This window comes from Sinocyclocheilus grahami, unplaced genomic scaffold (genome assembly GCF_001515645.1).
Source record: "Sinocyclocheilus grahami isolate Dianchi unplaced genomic scaffold, SAMN03320097.WGS_v1.1 scaffold39.1, whole genome shotgun sequence".
NCBI classification, from domain to species: domain Eukaryota; kingdom Metazoa; phylum Chordata; class Actinopteri; order Cypriniformes; family Cyprinidae; genus Sinocyclocheilus; species Sinocyclocheilus grahami.
The window spans coordinates 3,130,571-3,142,031 of NW_015505218.1; the positions used below are offsets into that span (position 1 = coordinate 3,130,571).

Sequence of the window (11,461 nt, forward strand, 5' to 3'; positions counted from 1 at the left end):
CCAAACTCTACAAGGACATGAAAGGTAACACACTGGTTCGTCTGGACATTCTGGACATTCATTGACAGCAGTGTAGATACAAATGATCCATGTTACTAAAACATACAAGACAAACATGAATGCTTTAGGCTCTCTATTGACATCTGTAGTTGAAACGTAAAATTGCATGTTAAATTTCACAATACAAATAACTTGCAGAGGATTTCATATAAACTGTGCTTCAACACTGCTTTTCTGTGGGGATGAATCTCCTTAAAAAATTTTAATTTCAGCTTTTCAATATGGCAGTGCCCTCAAAAGCCTGCCTTTAGGGGTTGATAAGTTGCAAAGTTGTATATAAGTGTATGCTGCCCCAGTGACCAGTTAAAGGCAACATGTTTGGACATTTTTCTGACAAAAATATATCAAATGGAATTAACTGGCTATACCAAGAAAGCCAAGACATATATCATAATATATCACCTGAACAAGCAAGCAGCAGATGACGTAGAAGACATGACGTAAACACGCAAAAAGAGGTCGCATATAAAATTGGCACCATTTCACTCATGCAGTGACGCGGGCCAAGAGAAGCTTTTACAATTTCGAACGATTACAAACAGGTATAGATTGATAAACGTTGAATAGATGTAAATTTCCAAGGATAAGAGTCAGATACATTCACTTTTGAGATCCAAACACACCATTAATTAACTGATCGACGGCAGTTTTAGTTGCTCTTCGACGTCTCCGTCACCGAAGCCATGGTATGTGAATTAAGGAAAATGTTACTGTCATCATCTAATTTGTTAGTTGTGATAAAAATGATTAGCTTAACTCTATAACTTTTTACTGTAAGTTAAGTCTATAACTCATTACAACAATTAGCATATGTACAGTGAGTGTTCACAGAGGGTTTACATTTAAAAGCATAGCATGCATGAACTTGTAAAGGCATCTAATGTGTTTTATAATGTGTTTTAATCAATGTAGTTTCTTATTTAAGTTAAAGAAACATCTTTAAATCATTGTGTGTCACAGAAGCAGAAAACACTGGAGAAATTCGCCCTGAAGCTGGTTTTGATAATACAAACACATTTAGAGTAAGTAAATAATACCTTTACTCTGTTATATTATTAGTTTACCATGTTATTATTTGTGACCCTGGACGACATAACTAGTCTTAAGTCGCTGGGGTATATTTGTAGTAATAGCTACAAATACATTGTATGGGTCAAAATATTTTTTTCTTTTATGCCAAAAATCTACATGTTCCATGAAGATATTTTGTAATTTCCTACCGTAAATATATTAAAACTTACTTTTTGATTAGTAATATGCATTGCTAAAAACTTCATTTGGACAACTTTAAAGACAATTTTCTCAATATTTAGATTTTTTTGCACCCTCAGATTCCAGATTTACAAATAGTTGATTCTCGGCCAAATATTGTCCTATCCTAACAAATCATACATCAGTGGAAAGCTCATTTATTCATATAAATATCAATTTCGAAAAATGTACCCTTATGAATGGTTTTGTGGTCCAGGGTCACATTAGCTTTTTTATTCCTAGTTTTAGGTTTCAGACTACTGATAGCTAGCTCAAATGTTAAATGAAAATTAATTTGTATTTGCTGAAATTTTGTGAAATTCTGTAGACGTGATTTTAAACGCTTCAATTGTTCGAAATTTTAAGGTTTCTGTCCAGTATGTGAACGACCAAGAAGCTATTTCTGAAGGCGCATATAAGGACGATAATATATTAATTAGGCCTACTGTAAAGGTAATGAGAAGAGGGCTTGGATCACGGTTGCTCTGAATGAATTAAGATTCATTACTAATGATTACGCATTTTCAGCTTTCAGTGCAATGCATGGAGAACCAGAGAGGCCTTCATGGGCAAACTGTGTATGATGATGTGTCATACCCCAATCTATCTCCAACCTCAGGCTGAGCCAGATGATGATGAAGGCATTGTAATCGACACAGAGGAAGATAAAGGTCAGGAATTATACTATGTGCATTTGATGTGAACTGCATCATATAGAAGGTCAGGTGGTTATAGCTTGAAGGTCTTTTCACATTAAGAAAGGTTTAGTTAACATGGAATGAGATGATGACGAGATTATTTCTGGGGACTCAATTATCAAGCGTAGCATTAGTTCTGGCAGGTCACATCAGTCATGCTCGCATCAGTTGACTCTCAGCTATAGGAATATGACGCCTACCTCAGCATATAAGGTTCTTCAGTATTATCAGCAGCTTTCTTGTTGCTCAATAGCTAATTACTCTCCTCCATCCCCAGCTCCTCCTCTCGTCCAGTCAGGATTCTCCATTGAATCAGACTAATTCTAAATTGTGTACATTAAATTATTGAACAATAATGATATCTGCAATACATTTATGTTGGTTCTGTTCTGTTTACCCTGTTTATTGCTGCGCTCTCTGTTCTTATCCATGCTAGGCAGCAGAACTGAACCATACTGGCGGAAACGGAATTGTAGAAATGATTAGGGTATGGGTTTCCCTCAGTTCCTAAAAGTTGAAGTTGTTATAATGCTAGCTTTGTCTGATGCTATGTTGTTAAATGAATGTTTATTGCATTATTTCAGTTTCATGTGTGTTACCATGATGGTGTTTGGTGTTTGTGTGAATGACACTGTGCACCTTCTATATATGTTCTTATCTAAAAGCTGTGTAAGGATGGTTTTCCTACGGTGGTTCAGGCTGTAGGATTGCCGAATGACTAAAGAAACGTTATCAGCACAATGGTATAAAACTGTACATTTCTAGTCTATTACCACCCACTGCCACTTATACCAACGACGGAAATAAGCGCAGTTAGAATAGCTAAATATGTGGGAGAGCGTTGCTATTGAGTGACTATTGTATTGCAATAGGTAGCACTTTAATATTAACCTTGAATCAAGACTAGTTAGCACATAATTAATTAATTAAGAAATGGTTTAATAACAATATTTTGTTATAGTTACACTTGAATTGGTTACAAAATAGATGAAGGATGATAAAGCATAGTTAATTGTACCCAACATGTAAAATATTACCTGAGAGAAAGAGATAGAGAGACGGGGGAATAGACAGAGGAAGAAAAAGAGGGAGAGAGGGCAGAGACCCAAGAAGAGCTCCAACAAAGAAAAGAGGCAACAAAGAAAAGAGACAGAGCAACAGTTACAGTCGTCTTTTATCCCTTCCTTGACCATGTGACTAAAAACCAAATGTGAGACATTCAAACTGACCAATCAGCAGATTACAACTTCGCCCACTGGGCAAAAGGTGTGACAATTAGCAGACCCCCGATGTATACGCATGTTGGCCTACAGGCCTTGATCGATATCAGCACTTCTGTGTCTTCTGGTCCAGACTTGTTGCAGTTGCAGCTGGTCAGTCTTTGTTCGCCTTTCAGCCCTGTGTGAGAGATCTTCATCGAATGGTGTTGCACCCTTCATAGATATGCAAAACGCCCATTGAATACTTCACACCTCCACAAGAACAGGCACTGAACATGGTAGAATCCGCTCGTCCCTCTTTCTGAGGCAGGACACAGGATGTGAACTTGTGCAGCAGGAATCCTGTGATTTCACAAGAGCATATGGCACAACAAACAGCAAAAGTATACATGGCATTTGTCATTGGTCAGAGGTTTGATGTGGTCAGATTGAATTTGTCTCTGGCAAAAAGCCCTTAAATCGATGTACTTAAAAAGATGTCAAGGTGAGAACAAAAGATGATCTGAAAAGCTCTTACACTGTTTTTGGAAACATTCAAATAAATTGCATTATAATAAAATCAACAATTGCTGGTTTTAACACCCCCCTTCATCAATAAGAGTATAAGCAAAATATTCAGTGTAACCAAATACAGAGATTCAATTGTCCAAAAACAATCTTTGTTTCAACTGAAATGGACAACATACAAATAAACAAATCAAATTAGTTACATGATATATCAATGAAAATGTTTGTACTTAGGTAAAAGTGAGAAATACTAATTTACATTTGAAACTTGGTGAGATGATAGCTAAGTAATTAGATAAACCCAAAGAAAACAAAACAAACAATAATTGGATGAAATTCACAATTATAATACAGTCAAGATGACCAGACTTAAAAGTATATAGGCAGTATCAGACAGATGTAGATTTGACTCTGTGTGTGAAGATCAAATGGTAGTATGTGTGTCTGCATTTAGCTGTGGCTATGTGTCAGTGTAATCATGCTCCAAACAAAGGCAAGGAAGTTTTACAATTGTGATGCAAATTTGGCCCTTTTGTAACAGGGAGCCAGCCTGAGAATGTGATGCAACATTATATCAGTTAATGAAATTACGGTATTTAACTGTAAATTTAAGTTAAAACCTAAAACGTTGCTACTGTATTTTTTACGGTAAAATTCCGGCAACCAGAGTTGCCGTTTTTTTCTGTAAATTTTACGGAATTGTTTTTACAGTGTATTAATGTGAGTTTACTGCTAAAAAATGAATAAATTACCACTGAGTGAACGATGAACTATGTCTTCTTTTTAGAGCTGCTTTACAGCACAATTGAATTTTGTTTGCATTATTGACACTATTTTTCTGATTAACACTGTAAAGCTGCTTTGACACATTCTGTATTGTATAAAGCACTATATAAAAAGAGATGACTTGACCTACTTCTGTACAATTCTCTAGAATGTCAATGTAATGCTATGGCATTAATATTTGTCCTCAAAGAAATTACCAAAATAACCAAATCCATACATTTGATTAAATAACCTGCCATATTACACTGCAGCAATAATTGTACAGTACAGTAATCATAAGGATGTTTTACTTGTTGCTCTTAGCTGGTATGATATGTTATAATTTACAGTATATGCCATTTTATCATACATGTAGAGTGAAATAAACATGTGCTGTGTGTAATACGGTCTGACTCTGAAGGAGTCGTTATGTTTAGGTTTTTTTTTCTTGTGCACAATTTATGATTATTTTAATTTCTTTTCTGTAAAGCACTTTGAATTACCATTTTGTATGCAATGCTGCTCTATAAGTAACGTTGGCTTGACAAGTTTTGCTGCTGTTGCTTTTACATGATTGGCTGTACAGTAGTAGCTGATGAAAAATATTATTTTGGCAAGTATACGGTGGTCTTAACTCTTTTGTGAATTTGACGTATGGACTGGATTATCCATCCAAATCGTATAGGTCACATGTGCCATTCAACCCGGAAGGTTAATATTTGTTTCCGGTTGGTCGGCGGCTACGATCAACGAAAAACAGGCGACCAAAAAACAAAGCCATTTTCCAACAACAGTGTTCATCATAATATTTAATAATTAATTGTTCTTATATCTGTTATTAAACAGCTTGGAACAGATTGTCAACACAATGGTAAGGTAAAACTATCATTGCGTGATGACCTCGAAGTGTTTTAAAAGAAAATTTGTGCTACAACATTACATATTATATATACTCTAATTTCTAAAGTTCTGTTAAGATAATAATAAAATAACGTTTCTCATTAAATAAGGGTCAAACTTGCTGCAAATTTGCTCAAGAACACCCTGTGGAGGAACACACTCTCTTGACGCAAGAGGCTGTGGCTGATAAGCTGTCATCTAGTCAAGCTCAGGTATATCATTATACAGACAGAATTATTTTAGGAATATGAATAATGCACAATCTCTACAAATGCCTGTATGAATATTTCAGATTTCCGTCCAATGTAAGGAAAACTCTGAGGGTCAAGACGGAACGGTGCTGTTTGACACGGAAGCCTTTCCCATGGCCAACATTCACTGTCCTAACAGTGTAGAAGATCTTTCTGAAGGTCAATGTAAACAGCAGTAGATCTCTGCAGATCTCCTCATCAGTTATTCGGGATATTTCGAACATAAAATCATCTTAACAAGATTCTTTCTTTGTTTTCTGAATAATTTGTTCATGAAAATGTAAAATGTTGAATTATTAAAAGTTAAAAAGAGCAGTTGGTTATTTTTGTAAACCTGCGGTTTTGGTCTGTTGTCACGACTAGAACTCGTATAAGACCACACACACAAACACACAGCAGTATTGCTAGGCTTCCAGCGAGTGCCATCAAACCTTCACAGAAGCACACGAATGCCCGAATCCTCTCAGAGAGCTCCTAATTTAGCTTAATAATTTCTATCTAGGAATTTTAGCTTAAGAGTGATTCAGGACCAGTCTGAGAGCAACTGTGATCGAGGCAAAGACAAAAACTTCATCTTAGTGAGGAGGCGGGGCTGACAACGTTGCTAGGTATGACACATTCTTTTGAAGACTGTGATTGGTTGTCCAAGAAGAAAAAAAGAGCACTTTTAAATATATACATTTAAAAGACCACCTGTCATAATAAAGAGAGAAAACTAATATTTTAAGAATCTGTCAAAAACTTTTTTTAACAAAAAATGTCCTCCTCAAGGCCTTCCCTCTTTTGGCTGTGATAACAGCTTGCATTCTTGCTGGCATTGGTTGTACTTTTGCACACTCTCTGTTGTTATTAACTTCCAAATAGTTTCTAGTTGTTCCCAAACACTAGCTTTTGATTAAACTTTTGTGTGATCTATCTGTCACGAATTCGGTCCATGGACTTCCGTTTATTCACCACCAGAGGTCACCCTTTCCATTACATTGACTCTCGCACAACACAAACTGTTGCATAGCACCTACATGTCCCATCATTCTTTGCACGATTTGCACACTGCACTGATTGCACTCATTGCACACAGCTGTTTCTAATCACCTCACTCACTATATAACACCCACTCTAACCACCTTTCTCTGCTGAGTATTGTTTAGCCTGTACCCCTTTCCGAGTCGCCGTGTTTTCCTTGTTTTGCCTTGCGGGTTCTGATCTTTGCCTGTTTTCCTGGATTTCTCCCTCTCGTCTCGCCCCTGTGATTCTGTCTGCCGATCGGTGACCTACGCTAGCGCTACGCTCTTAAAAATAAAGGTGCTTCAAAAGTTTCTTCAAGCGATGCCATAGAAGAACCATTTTTGGTTCCACAAAGAACCATTCAGTCAAAGGTTCTTTAAAGGATCATCTCTTTCTTACCTTTTTGTAATCTGAAGAACCTTATTCCGCCACAAAGAACCTTTTGTGAAACAGAAAGGTTCTTCAGATGTTAAAGGTTCTTTATGGAACCATTTAGACAAAAAGGTTATTCTATGGCATCGTGAAGCACCTTTATTTTTAAGAGTGTAGGACTATTCTTGTGTCTTTGCCCACCATATACCTGTTTGCCATTGTTCGACCCTGCCTATTATACCACGTCTCTTTAAATAGAGCTTGCAGATGGATCCACACGTCTCACGTCTCGTCAGCCCCGTTACACTATCTTTGAATCCATTAAATCCCAACAAGAATTATATTTTAGCATCAGAAATACTATTGTAACTAAAGAGCTTACACATACTGGTTCAAAGTTTTAATTACCTTCACACTGTAGCGATCCACTGCGAAAACTTCCAGCTTCCAACATCCAAAGCTAGAGTGAAAATGGCGGACTGTCCAGCAGTTAATTGGTTTTCCTTTGCGCGTTCCCAGGGGATGGAGTTTCCAGAGAAAACATGACTAATTTCTAACATTTCAACATGATTAATTCTAAAAGATTGAACATCCTTTAACATTAAATGAATGACACAAGACTAAAACATGTTTAGATGAGAAACATGAATGAATCATGTAGGAAATACGAAAGGCATTTTTGCAAAATTCAACAATCCCCACCATTGCCATTTTTTCAGTGTGGATTAACCATTACAGAAACATAAAAAATTGTTGTGGTAATCATCAATAACGTGGCACCAACCTTACACTGGGTGGTGGTCTAATAAATTTGTTAAGTGTCCCTAATGTGTTGTTATGTCTCTAATAAGATCGGTCACAAACATGATCCCTGAACAATCTAATCTGTAACGTTTTATTAAAAGGATCCTGCTGATGTACAAAGACGCGACCCAAACATGAGTGTTAAAGGGTTAGTTCACCCAAAAATGAAAATTCTGTCATTAATTACTCACCCTCATGTCGTTCCAAACCCGTAAGACCTCCGTTCATCTTCGGAAGGTCTATCTTAATTTGTGTTCCGAAGATGAACGGAGGTCTTACGGGTTTGGAACGACATGAGGGTGAGTAATTAATGACAGAATTTTCATTTTTGGGTGAACTATCCCTTTAAGTCACTGTCATCCATGGTCTGCTACACATTTCTACTCCGTCTTCATCTTTCAGACATTTTCTCCTAGATAAACTCTTAAGCCTCTTAAAAGTCCTCCTCCATACCTACATACACATTTTGACCAGCTCTTTTAAGAGTTAAGATGTTTTGTAAGTAACTTTTATCTTCACTAGGATCTTCTCTTTAACTGTAAGGGGAAACGCCCATTTTCCTCTTAGAATTGTGTCACTAGAATCAACTCTTTGCGCTAAGAATTTTCATGCATCAGATTCAAAGCTATGATGCACACAGGACCACTGATGTCTGCACCCTCTAACCTAAATTTGCTCCTTCAGATTTTCAATCCTATGTTGTCAGTCAGTGAGCGACTCATCATTGAACCATAAAAGGTCATTTTCACAAGCTTTCTCTTCACCTTCAAACAGCAGAATGCATTACAGTCTTTGAAAAAAGATAGAAAACAACTCTTCCCGTAGATTTGACTATCTATTTTGCGCTTAAAAACAACAACTACACTAGTCGTTGGTCCCTATTGACTTCCATAGTATGAAAAAAAAATACCATGAAAGTCAATGGGGACCAGCAACTGTTTGGTTACCCCCATTCTTCAAAGTATCTTCTTTTGTGTTCAGCTGAAGAAAATTCACATTCAAATTCAGTTCCTAAATGAAACATACTCTCTCCCCCCTTCAGCTGCTCCGGAATTATCCGCACAGCCATTTGCCACAGTTTTTACACTGGATGCCCTTGATGCAATCCAGCACTGAGAGTGCACTAATTCATGCAACCCCAGTTGAAGCAACCATACAAATGGTTTAAATAATGTTTGATGTTTAACAAGTTGTGTATATGATGCAAGGAGTGACTCATTAAACATATAAGCAAAGTTGAGAATATGCATTTTGAGTCAATAACGACAACAGCAGCATATTGTTATTGAATAAGTCACATATTTTGTGTCCTAAACTCCTGAAACTTTGGTGTCTCGCATTTTAAAGCAGTCAATGCAATTTGGGAAAGAAATCTATGGAGTCAATATAATGCCACTTATATATGCAAAATAATAAAGTTTTGCAAAAGAAAATAAAGTTTTACAAATGAGAATGAAAGCATTGAGAAAAAATAAATGTGTTTTTTGCAAACAAAAATAAAGAATTGCAAAATATAAATGAAACAGCACAAAAGCAATGCTTTTGCAATACGTATTTTCCATGGCCATATCTTCTAATTTATTTGCAACGCTGCTTTTATTTTGCGTTTCAGTCAAGTTTGAGCTTGCGATTCCGTTTTCCCTTTGGCTTCACGTTTCTGCGCGTCTCGCTTTCTGGCACTGTTTTGACATGGGGGTGGAGTCAAGGGATGGGGGCGTGTACAACAGGCCTGGGCATGCCTCCCTGGAAGTGACATCATCGGCCCGAGACGCTGCTCACTGATCCCGGCACCATCGTTATTCTCTAGCATTAAAACATGCATGTTTTCGGTTTATTAACTTTATTAACAAATGTATATGTGTATTAGCAGTGTTTGCTCAAGTTAAAGAAGTTTTTAAAATGAATATCTGCTGTTTACTTCTGTCAATGTGCACACTTTTATAGCATTAAAATGTGTATTGTTTCATTTGGTTAACTAAATGTGTTTGTTTAAAATCTCTTAACCTGTGGGAGGATGCCAGCGCACAGAAGCACTCTTTGTTTACATGAGCTCAGAGTTACTGCTAGTTTTAATGTTAAAGAATGCAATTAACTTCATTAACTAACTTACATCATTAAAAAGGTCTACGACTCAAGCTTCATATCGATCTCGACTTCGTTTTTCATTTACATAACTCCTGGCATAAATTAAGAAAAGACTGTAACTGTAAGTAAAAAAAAAATGAAGCTTGAGTCTCTTGACTCGCCCCCATCCCTTGACTCCACCCCCAATGCCACTTATATATGCAAAATAATAAAGTTTTGCAAAAGAAAAAAAAAATTTTTCTCAATACTTTCATTTTCGTTTGCAAAACTTTATTATTTTACATATATAAGTGGCATTATATTGACTCCATTTCTGACTCACGGACTGTAAGTACATTTATTATATTTAAAGAATTTGCCACTGACGATTCAAACGCAAGTTTTTCAAAGCAGTGTGGAGTAGCACTTGTTGTTTGTCATTTCTCTAATCACAAAAGCAGACATGGTTTTATGTTACGCTCCGGCCAGACAGGGCATCACAGTATGGTGAGGGGCGTAACATTTCCGTCAGCAAAGTTGAGAATATGCATTTTGAGTCAATAACGACAACAGCAGCATATTGTTATTGAATAAGTCACATATTTTGTGTCCTAAACTCCTGAAACTTTGGTGTCTCGCATTTTAAAGCAGTCAATGCAATTTGGGAAAGAAATCTATGGAGTCAATATAATGCCACTTATATATGCAAAATAATAAAGTTTTGCAAAAGAAAAAAAAAATTTTTCTCAATACTTTCATTTTCGTTTGCAAAACTTTATTATTTTACATATATAAGTGGCATTATATTGACTCCATAGAAATCAATCAAATCTGTATGTGTGTGAAAATATTCAGATGTAACCCCCTTTGTAATCGTTAACATTTTCATAAGTAACTGTACTTTAATTACAAATTTTTTTCTCAGTAACTGTAACTGATTACAGTTACATTTATTTTGTAATTAAATCACATAATTCCGTTACATGTAACTAGTTACTCTCAAACAATGTGTTTGCACATGAGCAAAGCAAAGGTGTTTTTTAGGAGTCTGACTTGCAAGCCCCCGACCACTGATTCGTCAAACCTGCTTTGTTGCAGTCTGTGTTCTTACGACTTTATTTTGTAGTAAGTAACGAATATGCTTCGGGGAAATGTATTGGAGTAAAAGTATACATTTCAATTATTGTAGTGGAGTAAAAGTGAAAGTTGACAGAAATATAAAAACTCAAGCAAAGTAGATACTCCCAAAAAATAGGCCTACTTAAAGGGGTCATATGATGCGATTTCAATTTTTCCTTTCTCTTTGGAGTGTTACAAGCTCTTGGTGCATAAAGAAGATCTGTAAAAAGTTGCAAAGACTCAAATCCAAAGAGATATTCTTTATAAAAGTTAAGAGTCAACCACGCCTACCTAAAACAGCTCGGTCTAACACGCCCCCACATGTCTACGTCACTATGTGGGAAGATTTGCATAACGCCGCCCAAATGTTCACGCAAAGAAAGAAGGTGTAACTTTTATTCTCGCTGTAGTATTGCTGTTGCTGCCACCATGTCGTGAAGACGCT

General features: G+C 36.4%; 1 long non-coding RNA gene across 1 annotated transcript; it reads left to right on the plus strand.

Moving 5' to 3' along the window:
• The first annotated feature begins 1,011 nt into the window (after window positions 1–1,011).
• On the plus strand, window positions 1,012–1,977 carry LOC107582018 (uncharacterized). Its single transcript, XR_001608889.1, has 3 exons — window positions 1,012–1,082; window positions 1,678–1,764; window positions 1,840–1,977. It is a non-coding gene; the product is annotated as an uncharacterized lncRNA (long non-coding RNA).
• Window positions 1,978–11,461: the final 9,484 nt, after the last annotated feature.